Consider the following 18,371-nt stretch of genomic DNA (forward strand, 5'->3'; position numbering starts at 1 on the left):
CTGCGAGATGTCACCAGAGACTGCCAGCCTGTGGTCTCCTTCCCTATTGTCTCTCCCACCTCCTGCCCTTTTCTTTCTCGCTCCTCTCGAGGGCCTCAGGAGAAGAGCCAGACACTTGCACCAGGTGGGACTGACCCTGCAGGGGCGGTGGAGGGGCCTGGGGAGGGACCCAGGCTCAGTCCTGTGATCTGGTGTCTGGACTGGAACCCTGTCCCAGTGATCCTCTGCCACACCCCTTAAATTGTAATGTGGGAACTCACCGGTGCTGACAGAAAAGAGCCAGGTGAGGGTACCCACATCCATATCTGGACTAGACAGAGCGCAAGAGGGTGCCGAGGTGTGCGGGCCACGCGCGGAACGGGGCGCGTAATCCTTCTGTGCGAGGGAGAGGGGCAGGCCGAGGTGAGGCCCGAGGACCATGCACGGGACAGGGGCGGGGCAAGGTGAGGCGCAGGGACCGCGCCCAGGACAAGGGCGGGCGGAGGTGAGGCGCGAGGACCGCGCGTTGGATGGGGAGCTTGACAGGGCGGGGTGAGGTGAGGCGGGACTGGCACGTAGACCCTTGGTGCGCAGGACAGGGGCGGGAGCAGGGTGCGGGGCCGGTCGCCGGTCTGGGAGGCCTGCTAAGGGCGGGGCAGGTCGCGGAGCGGAGCTTCCCGAGGCTTCTCCTGCCTTTGCTGCAGAGGTTTGGTGATAAATTTCAGACTTTTTACTTAACGGACAGAGGCCGCTTTCCCTAGGTTTCTACACCCGAGTTTCAAGTCTCCCCCCTTTTCTTTCCATAGAAAATGGTTTTATCAAAAACATGTTTTGCAACTTTTTTCCAATCGAGTTTTGCTGCTTTTTTTCCCCTTCATTTTAAACGTGTGTTTAAAAAAGCACAGGAGTTTTGTGTGTAGTGGTGACGTCTTGTCGGGTAACCTCTGCTGTACTGGGGGGGGGGGGAGGTGGACGAGGAGAAAGTGCTCATTTCGAGCCTGGAAGCTGGATCAGGCGAGCTGGGGCGGAGAAGTCGGCCCTGCTTAGTCAGGTCCAGCACACTCCCAGCTGTTTGCCACCAAAGCAGAGACTCCTTCAAGCTTCCGGGCTGGGACTGTGTTTTTGTTCTGATCTGACAATAAGATTGATTGACTGTTGGGCACTGCAGAATCAGAGCAGTAGACGACTAGTACATTTATTTTTCTGCAATCGGACAGGCAAACTCGGAATAGGTTATAGGAACAATGTTCTCACTATGAAAAGGAGAGCTGGGTTAATGCTTATTTTCAAAGCAAATATGAGCCCATATACATTCAGTTGTTCTCAGTTTATATCTTAAAATAATACATATTCAAGATAGTCCCAGACCATCGAGTTGTACAGGTACTTTTCTTTTTAACTCTGTAAGGCAATGAATGGAATGACTGACAATTTATATGTAAGTAGCTGTCTGTTGATGAAGATAAAGAAAGTCTCCTGTTAGTTATTTTAACCAAACAAAAAACAAAACTTTGGAATAACCATATGTGTATGAACCTCTATACAATTTCTTAGAATAAATTGCTGTGCAAATTGATCCAATTTAAAACTGCATCATTTCATCGGGGCAATTTTTTTGTAAAAACTTGTAATTGTTAAGGCCCAGCTTTGGAAAGGGAAGTGGAACTGTTACTATGCTAGGAGTGCTAACTGGTACAACGATTTTTAACAGAAAAGTGACATTATTCATCAACTTCCGGGGGGAGGGGTGATACATTCTCATGTGCTAAGACTTCCTGGGAGGATTACAAAAATCTAATCAAACTTTATCTTGAGTGTGTGGCTAATACCAGAGGATACAGGCTTGCATGGGGGAGACACTTTATGCATACTATAAGTTATATTTTAATTGTTTGCTCATGAAATGTGAGGATGTGATATATATATATATATATATATATATATATATATATATATATATATATGTGTGTGTGTGTGTGTGTGTGTGTGTGTGTGTAGCAGGGATTGAACCCAGGGGTCGTTTAACCACTAAGTCACATCCCAAGCCCTTTTAATATTTTATTTAGAGACAGAGTCTCACTAAGTTGTTTACTTAGGACCTTGTTAAATTGCTGAGGCTGGCTTTGAACTTACAATCCTCCTGCCTCAACTCCAGAGCTGCTGGGATTACACGCATGCATCATCACACCCAGCTTTCTTTTTTATTTTTAGTTGGCTGAGCCTTTAATTTTTATAATTTTTTAAAAATGGATAACATTGTATGTATTTTTATGTACAATATGATGCTTGAGGTATGTATATTTATTTCAGTTTTCCTAGTTAACTTTGTCCTGTGAGTTTTTCCAAGAGGCATCCAATTCAGAAAGTCCCATCAGACTATCTGGATTGGTCTCTCTGCTGCAGCTGTTGAACCACTAGTGCCGCTGTATGCCCAGGATTGCTACAGCTGCCCGGTAAATATTAGAATTTTATAGTGTTCCCTGGGCCAAAGCATAGGCCAAACACCAAGATATGCACATCTTTTGCTGTGGGCTCTTTTTTTTGCTTACAGTTGCTACAGTTAATCCAGTTCTGCAAGTTCTCCCAATTTTTTTTTGGGGGGGGTGGCAAGAGAGGGGCCTGCCTCTTGTGAAGAGCCCCAAAATATCAGTGAAGCTGAATGTCCACCTCCACCTCACATTTTCCACTGTAAAAGCTCTTATGTGTAGGGGGATGTGTGTGGTTTCATTCCAGCTGGGTGACGGACAGCATGGGAAAAGCTGTTTCACTTACCCTTTGAATCCTGCATTTCTTGAGAAACGTTGTCTAGGCTCACTCCCAGGGTAATGTTCTTGTCTTTGGAAATTTGCTGGGTGAATTTGTATGAATGGGGCAGGATGAAGCTGAAGCACTCCTATTTGTCGATCTTCCTGATGCTACCCATACTAATTATCTTTGAGTAGTTAACATACATGTAAGTTTGTTTGTTTGTTTGGGGTACTGGGAATTGAACCCAGGGGCACTCAACTACTGAGCCACATACCCAGCCCTTTAGACACAGAGTTTCACTGAATTGCTTAGGGCCTCACTAAATTGCTGAGGCTGGCTTTGAATTTGCAATCCTCCTGCCTTGACTCTTGAGCTGCTGGGATTACAGGTGCCATTGCACCTGGCTATATATTACTGATTTTCAAATGGTCTGTGTTATGGTCTAGATGTGGTATCCCCCCAAAGCTCATGTGTAAGACAATGCAAGAGGGTTTGGAGGAGAAATGATTGGGTTATAGCCTTAATCCAGCCAGCGAATTAATACCTGATGGGATTACTGAGTGATTACTGAAGGACAGTGGGGTGTGGCTATGGGGTATATATTTGTTTCTGGCAAATATTTCTCTCTGCTTTCTGATAACATGAGAGCTGCTTCCCTCTGTCACACTCTTGTGCCATGAGCTTCGAGGAATGGAGCTGGCCTTCTGTGAAATAAGACCTTGGAAATTGTGAGCCCTTAAATAAACCCCTTTTCCTCCTCTACAGTTGTGCTGGTTGGGTCTTTTAGTCATAGCAGTGAAAAAGCTGACTAAAACAATCTGTGATCAGTATGAATCAATTTTGCAGTCAGAAATTACAATAATTAGTTATAAACCATCCCTTTAGTGTCTGGTTCTTTCCATTTTTTTCTGATCACCATCTCTTGCTTCAAACTGGGTGCTCCTTTTGTATTGACATTCATGTTTGTCAGCTTCAAGCACTGAATGATTTTCTGCCTTACTTCAGTTTGAACAATAATTCTAGAGTTCAGCCAAAAGGAGTGAATCTTGGACTTAGAGGAAGAGAATAGACCTGATAATAGGAGTGCCCCTGGGGAGAGCCAAGATAATGACAGTCCTCAGTATTCTAGTAAATTCTAATTTCCTGTGCAAATAAGTTCCATTCCTGGGCTTTGATGAATGTGCAGACAATAAGATTGGCCACTGTTGGAACTGTGTTATGTGTTAGGAGCCATGTGTGAACTGTATGCAAACTGTACAGTGTTGGAGCCATTAAGGCAGGGAAGTCAGTCTTCCAGGACTCCTGGGTAGAATTCTCTAGTTGGAGATATCCCAGATCATGCTGGGATCCTGACCTGGCTCTAAGCTCCTGTTCAAACACAGCCACTGGAAATAGGCATAACCTGCCAAGGATAAACAACCTGTTTGTCTCCACTCTCATCCTGTCCACCTTCCCGCCCCAAGGAAATCTCTATCTATCCCCTTTGTTCTGTACCACTATAAATAAGCAAGCATGGGCTTTTTCTTTGTTAGAAGTCAGACCCCTCTGGTCAGCTAAACAGGTCATGACATTGCTTTGAAAATATATAATTCTTGCCTTTTGCTTTTATTTCACAGCAGTCCATCCCTCTGATGGGTACCCACTTCCTCACCCAAGGAGGATGTGAGCGACGTGTGGTAATGTGTTATGGGCAATGGGCACAGGCCAGTCCAAATTCTGAGAGATTTCTTAGCCTGATAATTACTGCCATTTGGGCCAGATAGTTCACACCCTCTACCCAGTTGTAATAGCCTAATTTGCCTCCAGAAAGTGCCAAATGTTCCACTGATGGACAAAATCATCTGTAGTTGAGAAGTGCTGGTTTAGAGGAGAGTTCTAGAAGGACTACCTAAGTCTTCTTGTTATGAGACTTGGAAAATATAATTTTTTGTAAAAGATTCTTGAACCAGTTTTCAAGACAAATTGTGAGAACTCCAAGAGGAAACAAGTGTGCTCCTCCAGCTCTTAAATAGGCTTCCTATGTTGGGTGTACAGGGGCAACAACATTTACCTGTTCAGATGATCTCATGTGTTTCATACTGACATGAATGGTAGACTAATCTTTTGAAAATATTAGGTAATATTTACTTATACAATTTTACTTTTTATTAAGAAATAGAAATTTTTGATATTGGAAACTGAATCCAAAGGCACAGTACCACGGAGCTATACTGCCAGTGCTTTGAAATTTATTTATTTTTGATACAGTCTTCCGAACTTGCTTAGCCTCACTAAGCTACTGAGGCTGCAGGCTGACTCACAATAAGGGGAGGTTCTCGGGATTAGACACAGGTAAATGGGGAAACAGAGGGGGGTGGGAGAAGGAAAAACAGTATGAATCAGACATAACTTTCCTATGTTCATATATAAATACATGAACAGTGTAACTCCACATCATGTAAAAACCGCAACAATGGGAAGTTATACTCCATGTATGTATGATATGTCAAAATACGTTCTACTATCATGTATAATTAAAAAGAGCAAATAAAAATACTAAAAATAAATAACTAAAACAAAACAAAAATATTATAAGAAAAAAAAGATGCCATTTTTTAAAAAAAAAAGTTGCTGAGGTTGGTTTTGAACTTGATCCTTCTGCTTCAGCGTATCCAGTCACTGGGAACTTCACTGGTAGTTTTAGAGAAGACTGAGAAGTATGCATTGGGAAGGGGCATTTGTGTGGTGAGTTACTCACTGGCCATGCCAAAATAATACAGAATAATGATTTGGAGAGCAGTGGTGTCACTCTAGGTCCAATTGTGAAACTAAAACTAAAGTAATTTATAGAGGCAATGTTTAGTACGAGGAATTATTAATTCTAACAGTGATTATCTATTGAGAGGGAAACAGCTCTAAAGATTCATAGATGATGTGTCTGGGGAGCAGCCCTTATCCCCAAGGCTGCGGCAGAGCCCTTAAGGAAAGAATATCTGAAAGAGCCTCCTGCCCACCTCCAGGACTTCAGATCCAATCTTTCTTGGACAGAACATGCCTTGTTCCTCTGGGTTGCAATGAAGGTTGCTAAGAGTCTTTTGTGCCAGGTGTCACAACAAGATGTTAATATATCCACATGTCACTTCACTCTATGGCCTTAATCATTTGTGTCATAATATCTAGTGAGTTAGCAGAGTTGACTTGTGGTTTCTGTCCATCAGTAACTTAATTATATACAAAAACAAGTGTGAATACATAGATAAACCTCATTAAATCAAGATAAATATCCTTTTAAATCATCTTCCTCTATAAATAAGGAAAATGTCTACAGGCTTTCCAATTCCACTCAAATGGAGGATAGTTTGTTGGAAAGAGTGGCAGAGTAGAGACAGTCATCTAAGGACACTTCTTGCCACCAAGGGTGGTCTGATGATGTTGCCTTCCCATGGTCCACAGAAGACATAGTAGATGATGGAACAGCTTCTACACATTAAGGAAAACTATTAACCTGTGTTATATTTTCTCAGAGAGCAAATAACTCCTCAACCAAAGATCTGGAGCCAACACCCACCAGATTCTCCAGATCTGAGGCACTGCCCCACTCAGGAGGAGACTCCTATGTGTCCCTCCTCTCACTGCACTGCTGTGCTACCTACAGTGGCCTCCTCTACTCAGCAGCAGTCATTCCAGCACTACTGTGGAATGGGCAGTGCTCAAGGCTAAGGAAGGCCATTACTTCTGTGGAGAGATATCAGTGGCCAGGGGCTTGGGTGAAACTGGTGGGACACCTGTCCTAAGGCCCTACCAGACTGAGACAGCACCACCCAAAGGCCAGAGGACAGACTATTTCTCACCTTTCATGGTGTCTGTTGATTTCCTATACAACTTGATGGGCATGAAGATGATGATGACTGACGACTAAAATTAAGACAATGATGATCCCTAAGCTGGTCACTGAAACAGATGAGGTACGTGGAGACCCACTGGTAACTGGGACTGTTGATGTTGGTGCTAAAACAAACAAAAGAGCAAAATCCCTGTCAAAATTAAAAATATCCATTGTTCAGCACCTGTTTTCCCCATACAGTGCATTCAACTCATATATACTGACTCATCATGGGACAATTATTCTACCAGGTCCTGGGGGTACAGAGATGAACAGAGGTTGTGCTATGTCCTTATACAGCTCACATTACAACTGGAGAGGACAGCAAAAGTCCATCCAATTTGTTGTAACAAGAGAAGGCCTGGAAGTTTACAGAAATATATATATATATATATATATATATATATATATATATATATATATATATATATATATATATATACCTGGGAACTAGTTGGCCGACCATTAATGACTGCATCATTGATTAATGGACAATGGGGGCTTCTGTAAAGAAGAGACCTTGGGAGGTGAGATGAGAAAGGAGGCTAGTGACAAATCCACATGGCTATCACTGATTGTCCAGTCAAGAAGCCGATGAAGAAGTCAGTCATTCAGCCCATCAAATTTTCCATTATATGCACATGCTCACACCCCACAGGGAAGTCATCAGACCTTTAAAGAGAATTCCCACATCTTTCCCATCCTGCTGAGTTTCATAGTAACTCAGCTCTCTACCTGGCATTTCCTCCAAGTGCTCTGAGAATTCCCCGAGCCACTGATTGCAATCTCCCATGGAGACCTTCCTTAAACGTTCTGTCAGTTCTTTCTCATTCTCCAACTTCTCCTTGATTCCTCTGGCTCTAGGATTAATCACTGTCCACTCCATGTGCATCACATTTAAGTAGAGAGATGGCTGTCCATCAATGCTGAAATTCCAGAATGAACCAATGTGATTTTTTCCTTCAAACTGACAAGACATCTTGGCCTGCAGGGTGAGATGACCTGCAATACACAACAAAACTATCATCTTTCACTCTTGATAGATTCATCACCTCCCAATAAGTTGAGCATTTCTCTGCACATTTAGAGGCCTGTATTCTTTTCTTCCAGATTTGCCCTTTCTTGCCCATTAAGCCCCATATCCCTCTAAGGCTGGGCCAATGTTAATCTCTTTTACACAAATACATCCAGAGCCTTCTCCACATGTACACTCCATCCCTTCCTCTCTCCTGTTTTATCTCTTCACCCCATTCCATACTTACCCATGGTCTTATTTTTTTTCCAAGTCCATGTCAAGCAGGATCATCCTGAGATCTTGCCTCAGTTCTCTCAGCATTTCGGTCAATTGTGTCCATGTTTTGGTGGCATTCACCTCCCTTCCCAGGTGACCCAAAGGTTTGATCTTATTGCTCTCACAGTCATACTGAAGGAAAGCAGTCTTATCCACTGAGCCCTGCACTTCACACCAGGACTCCCCAGGTCTGCACTGAGATTTGACAGTGAAGTTGAGGCAAAGAGAGTGAGTAACTGTGAGAGAAACATGGATATGAGGTTCAGGACAGGGAGAAGAGGGCCATTAGTTTCCATCCTTTTGTGACTCTCAGACTCCCTCTGAAGGGCCAGGCTGGCAGATAGAGGACTCTTTATCCTAGACCCCCTCAATCTTCTAGATCCTTATTTTGGTGTCACATTTAACTGAGATTGTAGGATGCTCTTGTTCTATCAGGGACCCCTCACAGGCACAGTGTTACCAGGAGAAAATCTGAAAGCACTTTCAGTGACCTCTACTAACTTTTGGGTACAAAAAATACAAGATGGTATCTGTCCTCCTGAAACTTAAAACCTAGCTGAACAGTCAGTATTTCCAATAGAGAGAAAAAGGAGGCATCAGGGATCACAGGTCAATTCATCATGGTCTTGGTGTTCAGGCAGATCATCATGGAGTAGATACAGGAACATGGCAGCAGAGGGGAGCTGCCACACAGGAGCACAGAACCTAGTCTGGTGTCCTAGGCTGGTGCCCTATGAGCTGATCATCAGATTCCAGGGAACCTCTCTAGCCAAACCACACCCTTTCCCCATTCTTTAGAAGAGGTATCCACTTATCTGTGCCCAGCATGGAGCCCCAATCTCTTCTCTCTGTTCCCAACCAGTTCTTTTTTATTTTTTATTTTATTTTTAGTTTAGATGGACATGAAACCTTTATTTTATTTATTTATGTAGTGCTGAGGATCAAACCCAGTACCTCACACATGCAAGGTAGGTGCTCTACCATTGAGCTACAAACCCAACCCCTAACCAGTTCTTGCTAACACTTATGACTCACAGTCTTCCAAGATTCTACTAGCAGCATAAGTAGCAAAAGAAGATAGCTACTGGAATATACTGGAGACTTTCTATTGAGAATAAGTCTCAGAGAAATGCGCAAAATTAGCCTCTAGGGTGTGGGCATGCCCCAAACCTACCATTGGAGGACTAAGGACCAGTCTATTGAAACTCAATGAAGAAAAAGGTTGTTTGAGGCATGTTTAGCAGGTAATGCAAAACAGAATTACTTATTAATAGAATTCTAAAAATTAGAAATGCAGATGTTAAAAAACAAAATTCACTGTGAATACCCAGTCTCTGTAGGGGAAGCAGAGCTTGCTGGAGGTTATATGAGTTCCTTCCTTCTACATACTGCTTCTCCTCTTTTCCCTGCCTCTTTTGCTATCTGCTTTCTTCCCATGTCTGTATTTTTTCCCAACCTCACTCTCCTCTGTCCCATTACCTCTAACCTTTCAAACCCGTCTTCTTAAAGACTGAGATCCATTTGCATTCAATACCCCACAATGAGAGATTCAGTCAATACAGACACGAGCCCTAGAGCCCCAGAATTACCTTTTTGGTTGAGAAATAGAGGCTGACAAAGATGATCACTTTCAGGTGGATAATGATGAAAATGAACACAAGTAATTTTTAAGAATGGTCTTTTGATGGGTGGTGCAAAGAATGAACTGCACCTTGCTGAAACAAAGGCAATGGATTATGAAGGCAGTCCCAGTAAGGCAATGGTGGCAGTTTTGAAAAATGTCTGTGCAGTAAATAATTTCCCTTGGGGACTTGAAAATTATACCATGTATGGTCTTGATATGAAGTGTGGTCCCTGGTCTATGCACACTGTGGAGGACGATCCCAGGTCAGAAGCATAGAAGGATGTCAAGCTCTTTAGTGAATATGAAAAGCAGTTGGACCCTAGAAGCAGTAGTAAGGTTCAACAGAAAGCAGTAAAACTTGTTGCTACTAAAGATGATGATTTTGTTGATGAAGAAACTAAATAAAAGCACTAGTGAGGAAACCTCTTTGTGACTCTTCAGCTAAAAATGCACAACAATGACATAAGAACAGGGAAGATGAAAAACCACTGACACCTAGATCAAGAGGTCAAGAATCCTCCAGAACACAGGGAAAAACTCCTGAAAAACCAAAGACCCACTTCTGCCAAAGCAAAAAAACAGAAATAAAAGAAAGTACAAAAGGGTCCTTCTCTTCCCAAAATGGAAGCCAAGTTCTTCAATTATGTGGAGAGATGTTTCTGGATGATTGATCTGGAGGCTATTCAAGATCTCTGGTATTGGAGGAAGTTTCTTTAAGAAAATACCAGTTTGTCAAAAGTTTCTGTCTTAAATCTCTAGATACATATGATCTACTAAATTGAATCAGGAGGGCATAGAAAATTTGAATGTACCAATTTCAAACAATGATATTGAAGACACCATCAAAAAGCTATCAACAAAGAAAAGCCTAGGACCAGATAGGCTCTCAGCCAAAATATACCAGAACTTCAAAGAAGAACTTACACCAAATTATTTCATGAAGTAAGAAAGAAGAGGGACCTTCCCAACTCATTCTATGAATCTAATATCATCTTGATACCAAAACCAGACAAAGACACTTCAAGGGAAGAAAATTTCAGATCAATATACCTGATGAACATAGATGCAAAAATTCTTAATAAAATAATTGCAAGTAGCATATCAAAACATATTAAAAAGATACTGCATCATGATCAAATGTGGTTAATTCTAGTGCTGCAAGGTTGTTTCAACAGATGGAAATCAATAAATGTAATTCAATAGACCTAAAGACCAGAATCATATGATTCTGTGAGTACATGCAGAAAAAGCATTTGACAAAAATCAGCATCCATTTGTGCTCAAAACAGGATAAAAATAGGGATAATAGAGACATAGCTTACCATTGTAAAAACTATCCATGCTAAACCCAAGCCAACATCATTCTAAATGGGGAAAAATGAAAGCATTCACTCTAAAAACTGAAACAATACATGGATGCCCTCTTTTTCCTACTCCTATTCAACGTAGTTCTTGAAACCCTAGCCAAAGCAATTAGACAAAAGAAAGAAATTAAAGGAACATAGATAGGAAAAGAAGAGCTCAAACTATTCCTATTTGCCAAGACATGATTCTACATTTAGAAGACCCAAAACTCCACCAAAAAGCATCTAAAAGTTATAAATGAATTCAGCAAAGTAAGAGGGTTTAACATTAACACCCATAAATCAATTGCATTCCTACACACCAATGATGAATCAGCTGAAAGAGAATTTAGGAAAACTATTCCATTCACAATAACCTAAAAAAAAAGAACAAACAAAAACTTGGGAATCAATCTAACAAAGAGGTAAAAGTCCTCCACAATGAAAACCATAGAATACTAAAGAAAGAAACTGAAGACGACCTTAGAAAATGAAAAAAAAATCTTCCATGTTCTTGGATAGGCAGAATTAATATTATCAAAACAGCCATGCTACCAAAAGTCCTATACAGATTTAATGCAAGTCCTATTAAAATTCCAATGACATTCTTCATAGATATAGAAGAAGCAGTCATAAAGTTCAGTTGGAAAAATAAGAGGCCCAGAATAGCGAAAGCAATCCTTAGTGAGAAAAGTGAAGCAGGAGGCATCACAATACCAGACCTTGTATTGTACTACAAAGCTGTAGTAATGAAAACATGATGGTATTGGTATAAAAACATTTATGAAGAACAGTCCAGTATGAAGGGAATATACAGAATAGAAGAGACAAACAAATAGAAGAGACAAACCCACATATATACAGTTATCTCATACAAGATAGAGGCATCATGAACATAAATTAGAGAAAAGACAGCCTCTTCAACAAATGGTGCTGGGAAAACTAGAAATCCATACATAGCAGAATGAAATTGACCCCCTATCTCTCACTTTGCACAAAACGCAACTCAAAGTGGATCAAGGACCTTGATAGTAGAGCAGAGACTCTGTGCCTAGTAGAAAAAAATATAGGCCCAACTCTCATCATGTCAGCTTAGGAACCAAATTCTTCAAGAAGACTCCTAAAGCACAAGAAATAAAATCAAGAATCAATAAATGGGATGGCATTAAACTGAAAAGCCTTTTCTCAGCAAAGGCAACAATTAAGAACATGAAGAGAGAGTTTATAGAATGGGAGAAAATATTTGCAACTTGTACCTCAGAGGATCATATTCCAGGATATACAAAGAACTCAAAAAACTTAAAAAACAAAATATATAAATGGGCAAAGGAAATGAACAGGCACTTCACAGAAGAAGAAATCCAAATGTTCAAAAACTATATGACAACATCTCTAGCAATTAGAGAAGTGTAAATTAAAACTAAACTTAAAACAAAAAAAGATGTCCAGTGTTCCATTTAGGATTTTGGAATTCATCACATCAATAGACTTAAAGAATAGAATCAGGAAAAGGCCAGGAAATATATTCTTTCTTAGAGTTTTCTGAAGGAATACAGCCTTACAAAGAAATGATTATTGATTATAACCCTGTGAGAGTTTGGTGTTTACATCTTCAGAACAATGAAAGAATATATATATGTAATTTATTACAGTAGCAATCAAAATCTGGCACAGTGTGTTTAAATAGGTCACAGAATGAGGGGAGGGGAAAAACTCAGGTTGAGAAGGTTCAGGACTGTTCCAGCAGGTGGAGGTATTACAATTTTAAATAGATACCTTTACAAACAAAATGGTTAAAGGGGGAAATATATATATATATATATATATATATATATATATATATAATATGACAATTTTAAAAATTAAATAAAGAATAAATGAATAAAGGATTCAAAAGGGGGAGGCATGGAAAGGTGTGTCACCTGAGAACTAGATGTGAGAATGACACAAGTAGATTCCTCAGGGAAGAACAGTACAGTCTGAAAGGATGGCAGTGCAAAGGCTCTTAGGCTAGAGAATTCTGCAATATGCTGAAGACCAGCGAGTAAGCACTGGGGTAGGGACTAAGTGAGCAGGGGACAGAGTAGGGAATGGTTGGCCTGACTATAGAGATACCTAGGCCTTTGGTTTTTACTCTGATCATATTCAAGTGACAAATACAAGGGCTATGTGCCTTATTCAAGTTTCTTCATCTATTTGGTGAGACAATTCAGCAGAAGGATTATTATAGCCTGAATATTTGAGTTGCCCTCAAATTTATATGTTGAAACCTAATCAACAATGTGTATTAGGGATTTAGGATAAAGAGAGAGAAATATGGAATCTTAAGGGAAACACCCTCAATCCACTGAAGTGCAAAATCATGCCACCGAGATGCAGAAGACACAGTTGCAAACCTTGGCCCATGCCCTTGTAAAATGAGGGAAATACACAAGTGCAGAAAAACTTGGGAGAAATTTTGCAGCCCCACCCTGGATCCACCTCCACTCCAGCTTCTAGTACAGCTCATCTCTAAATATTGGGCCTCCAGCCCAAGTCAGGGCTGCTCCTCACTCAAGTCAGCTGCGTTCTCCCTTGGATGTGTATCTACTTTCCTAAATAAAGCCCAGTCTATGTCTTTGTCTGGCTCATGCTGAAATTCTTCTCTGATGCATATGCCAAGGACCCAGCTAGTCCTGAGATGAGTCAGCCTGCTTCTGGGAATCCTCAGACCCCTTCTCCAGAAATTTCTTCTCCTGTGACAAAGTCATTGGTTGTTGGGAGTGGTGACTGAAGTATGGGTCTTGAACTGTCCTGTGACAGAGGTGATGCCTCTCTTGGGAACTCTCAGGGAGAAGGTGCTATTGAGATAGCCCAGTTGCTGTGGTGACAATAGGAGGTTGTTAGCCACAGAGTTATCCAGTTCTTGACCTTGAGGTTCAGATGCCAGCTGTTCAGGGGTAGAAAGTTATGGGTGCAAGCTAATTATTATAATTGGGCTGCTTATAGCTATGATCTTGATTCTGCTTGCTTTAAAGAAACTTTCTCACAAAACCCTTTTAATGATGAAACATAATAAATGTGCTGAGCTGACTCATGGTCACTGCACTCCTCCAGAGTGTAATATCTACCAGGTCCCAGCTTTTTCTCTCCCTCTGTGTCTGTCTTTTTTTTATGGTGCTAAGTATGAAATCCAGGACCTGTACATGCAATGCAAGCACTCTACCATCTATTTGTCTTTTCTAATCCCCTATTGCCCCTCATCTGGTTTCCTGAATTAACTGCAGTGCAGGTCGCAGCATTAGGCCATGAAGATGGAATCCCTTAAGAATAAAATTAGTTTGCTTTTAAATGAGAAGGTAGGGGTTGGGGTTGTGGCTCAGTGGTAAAATGCTTGCCTTGCACATGTGAAGCACTGGGTTTGATCCTCAGCACCACATAAAATAAATAATTAAATTAAAGTTATTATATCCATCTACAAGTAAAATATATATATAAAGACAAAGTTGCTGTAGGGATTCCCCTTGCCCACTTTTGCAAAGAATGAGTTCTGTGTAGTCAAATAATGATGAGACCTATGAATGGGGCAACTCCAGAGTTCACCAAGGCCAGAGTGCACCTTCTGGGCTGGGATGCTAGTTTTCCTAGAACATTGTGCACTCGCTCCATTTCCAGGCCACTTCCAAGATGGGTGTGGGGAATGGGAATGGGTCATGTTAACATGCCATAAATCTCACTGTTCTTATTGAAATTTGGCCATTTTTCTTGAATAAATGCTCCTCACGTTGGTGTAAGTTTTGATTGATTTTCAGAGGGAGGCCTGACAAAGCTGATTGTTGAAAACATTTGTACCTGTTATCAATAGTTCTATGAGGAACAGATTTTTAGGCATCCTCACTATACCATTCCACAAGGCCTGGACTTAGACCAGGATAAAAAGCTTCTTCACATCAAAGGAAACAATTTTCAGTGTGAAGAGACACTGAACTGAATGGAAGAAGATGTGTGTAAATGGCACATCTGATGAGAGGTTAATATCCAGACTACATAAGGAACTAAAAAAAAAAAAAAAAAAAAAAAAAAAAACAACCCAACAACCTGATTAAAAAATGGAGAAAAATCTGAGCAGACATTTCTCAGAAGAGACACACAAATAGCCAACAGGCATATGCAAAAGTACTCAGTACCAAAAATTGTCTTTGAAATGCAGATCATAACTACAATGAGATATCATTTCCCTCCACTAAGAATGGTCATTATTAATACACAAAAGATAATAAGTGCTGGCTTGGAACCCTTATATACTATTGGTGGGAATGTCAATTCATAGAGCCACTAGGAAAAGCAGTATGGAGTGTCCTCAAAAATTAAGAAATAACACCAGGATATGATCCAGGAATTCCTCTACTGGGTATTAGCCAAAGGAAATAAATATAGTCTATCAAAGACACCTGCACTCCCATGTTTATTGTAGCACTATTCACAGAGGCCAAAGACACCTGCACTCCCATGTTTATTGTAGCACTATTCACAAAGGACAAAGAACAGAAACAATCTACTGATGAACAGATAATGACCATGTGATACAAAACATACACTGGAATACTATTCATCCATAAAATGGACAAAATCCTGTTATCTTCAACACAATTGATGGAAATAGAGATCATTATGTTAAGGAAGTAAGTCAGGCACAGGAAGACTAGTACCATATGATCTCACTTGGAGATAGAATCCGAAAAAGTTGATCCCAAAAGTTGAGAATTGAGAATGGTTCCAGAGGCTGTATATGGTAATTGAAAAAGGAGGGCTGGGGAAATGTTGACTGAGGGGTCCTAAGTTACAGTTACAGTTATGTAGGAGTAAGAAGTTCTGGTGTGCTATGGCACAGTGGGGTGACTATAGACAACAACAAAGTCCTGTGTATCTCAAGTAGCTAAAAGAAAGTATTTTGAAAGTTTTCACCATAAAAAATTATAAATGCTTGTAACAACAGACACATTTAACATGATTTAAATCTCACACAGTATTAAAACTTCACATGGCACCTCCTTTAATATATATAATTTTATGTTTATATGTAGCAATTAAAAATAAAACAAAATGAAAAACCTGGCAAGAAGGGCACCAACATTGTCTAGGAGGTCACTGATGATGACTGGTAAGGGCCAAAGTGCTTCCTGGGTGACAACCAGCAACTATTTGGGGATGACTAGGACAGTGGGCAAATCTAGTGCCCCATCCATTTTCATGTTGTCTTTAGTTCCTCTCACAGTAAAGCAGAATTGAGTATTTGATATAGGGACAGGTATAGTGTGTTCTGCAGAGTTGAAAGTGCTTACTGTCTGCCTTTACTGTCTGCAACTTGTGCCTACTTTATACCACTATAAGATGTTGGCTCCCCAAGAGGTAGACTACATAGGCTTAGGATCCAAGGTCAGGAGTCTATAGATGCTCCCACAAGAGAAACGTATAGATAGCACCTTTGCTGTTAGATAGTTGACAATGGTGGGAACATGATGTCAAGTGAATAATTTAATAATAATTATAAAATGTCCCACTGTGCTGACCCCCATATGCTTTCTTTGCTAAAAAGCAATTTATCTAACTCTGCTGGACAGGATATGTCACATTCCTCAGCAAAGTACCTGTTATCTGGAAGAAATTTAGGCAGAAAATAATGTTGATAAGAGGAACCCAAGTTACTTTGAAGGGAGAGCTATGTGAAGGGGGGTTTCACAGAACAGATTTTGGAATATAAAGATAATTCCTTCTAACCATAAAACCTATAAAAATGATTAAAATTCCATTTAGAACCAGTCAGCATGGGCCAAGGAGAGAGAGTTGTCATGGCAAAGCTAACTTGAAATCTGATGTCACCCTGATGTCAGTCAAAAGTCAAGAGGTGGGCTGGGGTTGTGACTCAGAGGTAGAGCGCTTGCCTAGCATATGCAGGGCCCTGGGTTCGATTCTCAGCACCACATAAAAATAAATAAAATAAAGGTATTGTGTCCCACTACACCTAAAGTGTGTGTGTGTGTGTGTGTGTGTGTGTATATATATATATATATATATATATATATATATATATATATATATATATACATGTATATATATATATATATATATATATATGTATATATATACATATATATATATATATATATATACATGTATATATATATATATATGTATATATATACATATATATATATATATATATGCCAAGAGATGGGCCTGGGCAGGAAACTTTCCTGGGATCCCCAATACAACTGGAACACAGGAGAGGCAGGTTGTCTCTTTCCTCTCTGAGAGAACCCACTCTCTCCCTTGAGAGTGCTGCCTTTTCCTTTTCCTATCTCTTCAATAAACTCATTTTTGTTATTCTGGCAAAATGTCTGAAATCTTTAGGACTTGATCAAAAGAATTGGGGTTTGAAGAGGTCTTTGCACTATCTGTTTCTTAGATGACCCCAGCTCTATACCATTACCAAGGTCATACTTGGAAAAATGGGGCCCCCTCCTCTTGTGTTAGGATCTGTGGGTGAGGTGGGGATGTTTGCAGGGTATGGCCTCAGGCATGGGTATATGGTGCCAGGTGGTCCTGGTGGAGGTTAGGGTCTCCTAGGTGGATGGGAAGGTAGGGAGGCCCTGGATGGGGCATGGCTAGATGAGAAAAGCTGTGAAGGGAGGTGAGCTGGGTGGTGGCTCACTGAATCACAGAAAAGTGATTGTGGCTGGTGGCAGTTGAGGCTCTGTGGGCGCATGTGCTGAGATCCCCAGGCAAAGTGTGGTGGGAAGTTCAAGGGTGAAGAGCCTTGGGATGAGAGTCTGTAGAGCAGAGACGGGCCTAGGGATATCTGTTGTCCTAATCTTGTGGGGTCACGCCTCTGTGCACCTGGCCTTGGTGGCTGTGGCTCAGGCATGCTTTGGGGAGACAGCGGTAAGGCTGGGAGACATCACCAGGGATTGCCAGCTTGCATTCTCCTTTCCTCTTGCCCCTCCCATCTCCTGCCCTTACTTTTTTCTTTCCAGCTCCTCTCAATGGCCTGAGGATGAGAACCAGACAAGATAAAACTTAAGGGGTGGCAGAAAGTCATGTGACAGGCATCACGTATGTACACCTGATGGCAGGACTGAGCCTGGGTCCCCTCCTCAGGCCCCTCCACCGCCCCCGCAGGCTCAGTCCCACCTGGTCCAAGTCCTCTTCAGTTGAACTCACCGGTCCGCGCCGGCCAGAAACACTCGGGCAGTAGAAGCAGAGCTAGGGTGACAGAAAAGAGCAGCCAGGTGAGGGTATCCAGAGCCATGTGTGGATTACACTGGAGCGCGAGGGGGTGCCTGTGTGTGCCGGCTGCTTTTTAAAAGATCCGCGGGCGCGGGGGCAGAGAGCGGAGCTGGGCGTGGAGACTTCTATACATTGGGCTAAGACCGGTTTGGAGGCAGGAGGCAGGAGTCAGGACGAGGCGGGAAGCTGGATGCTAGGCGGGTGGCCCATAGCACAGACCTTCTGTGGGCGCAGCTTGAAGAGGGGTGCCGGGCAGTC

At 41.4% G+C, this 18,371-nt stretch overlaps 1 long non-coding RNA gene across 1 annotated transcript; it reads right to left on the bottom strand.

Moving 5' to 3' along the window:
- Positions 1-6,466: 6,466 nt before the first annotated feature.
- Positions 6,467-8,101, bottom strand: LOC144372677 (uncharacterized). The gene is made up of 3 exons (XR_013432606.1): positions 7,852-8,101; positions 7,325-7,591; positions 6,467-6,714 (listed from the first exon to the last, which is right to left on the bottom strand). It is a non-coding gene; the product is annotated as an uncharacterized LOC144372677 (long non-coding RNA).
- Positions 8,102-18,371: the final 10,270 nt, after the last annotated feature.

This window comes from Ictidomys tridecemlineatus, unplaced genomic scaffold, assembly GCF_052094955.1.
Source record: "Ictidomys tridecemlineatus isolate mIctTri1 unplaced genomic scaffold, mIctTri1.hap1 Scaffold_145, whole genome shotgun sequence".
NCBI lineage: Eukaryota > Metazoa > Chordata > Mammalia > Rodentia > Sciuridae > Ictidomys > Ictidomys tridecemlineatus.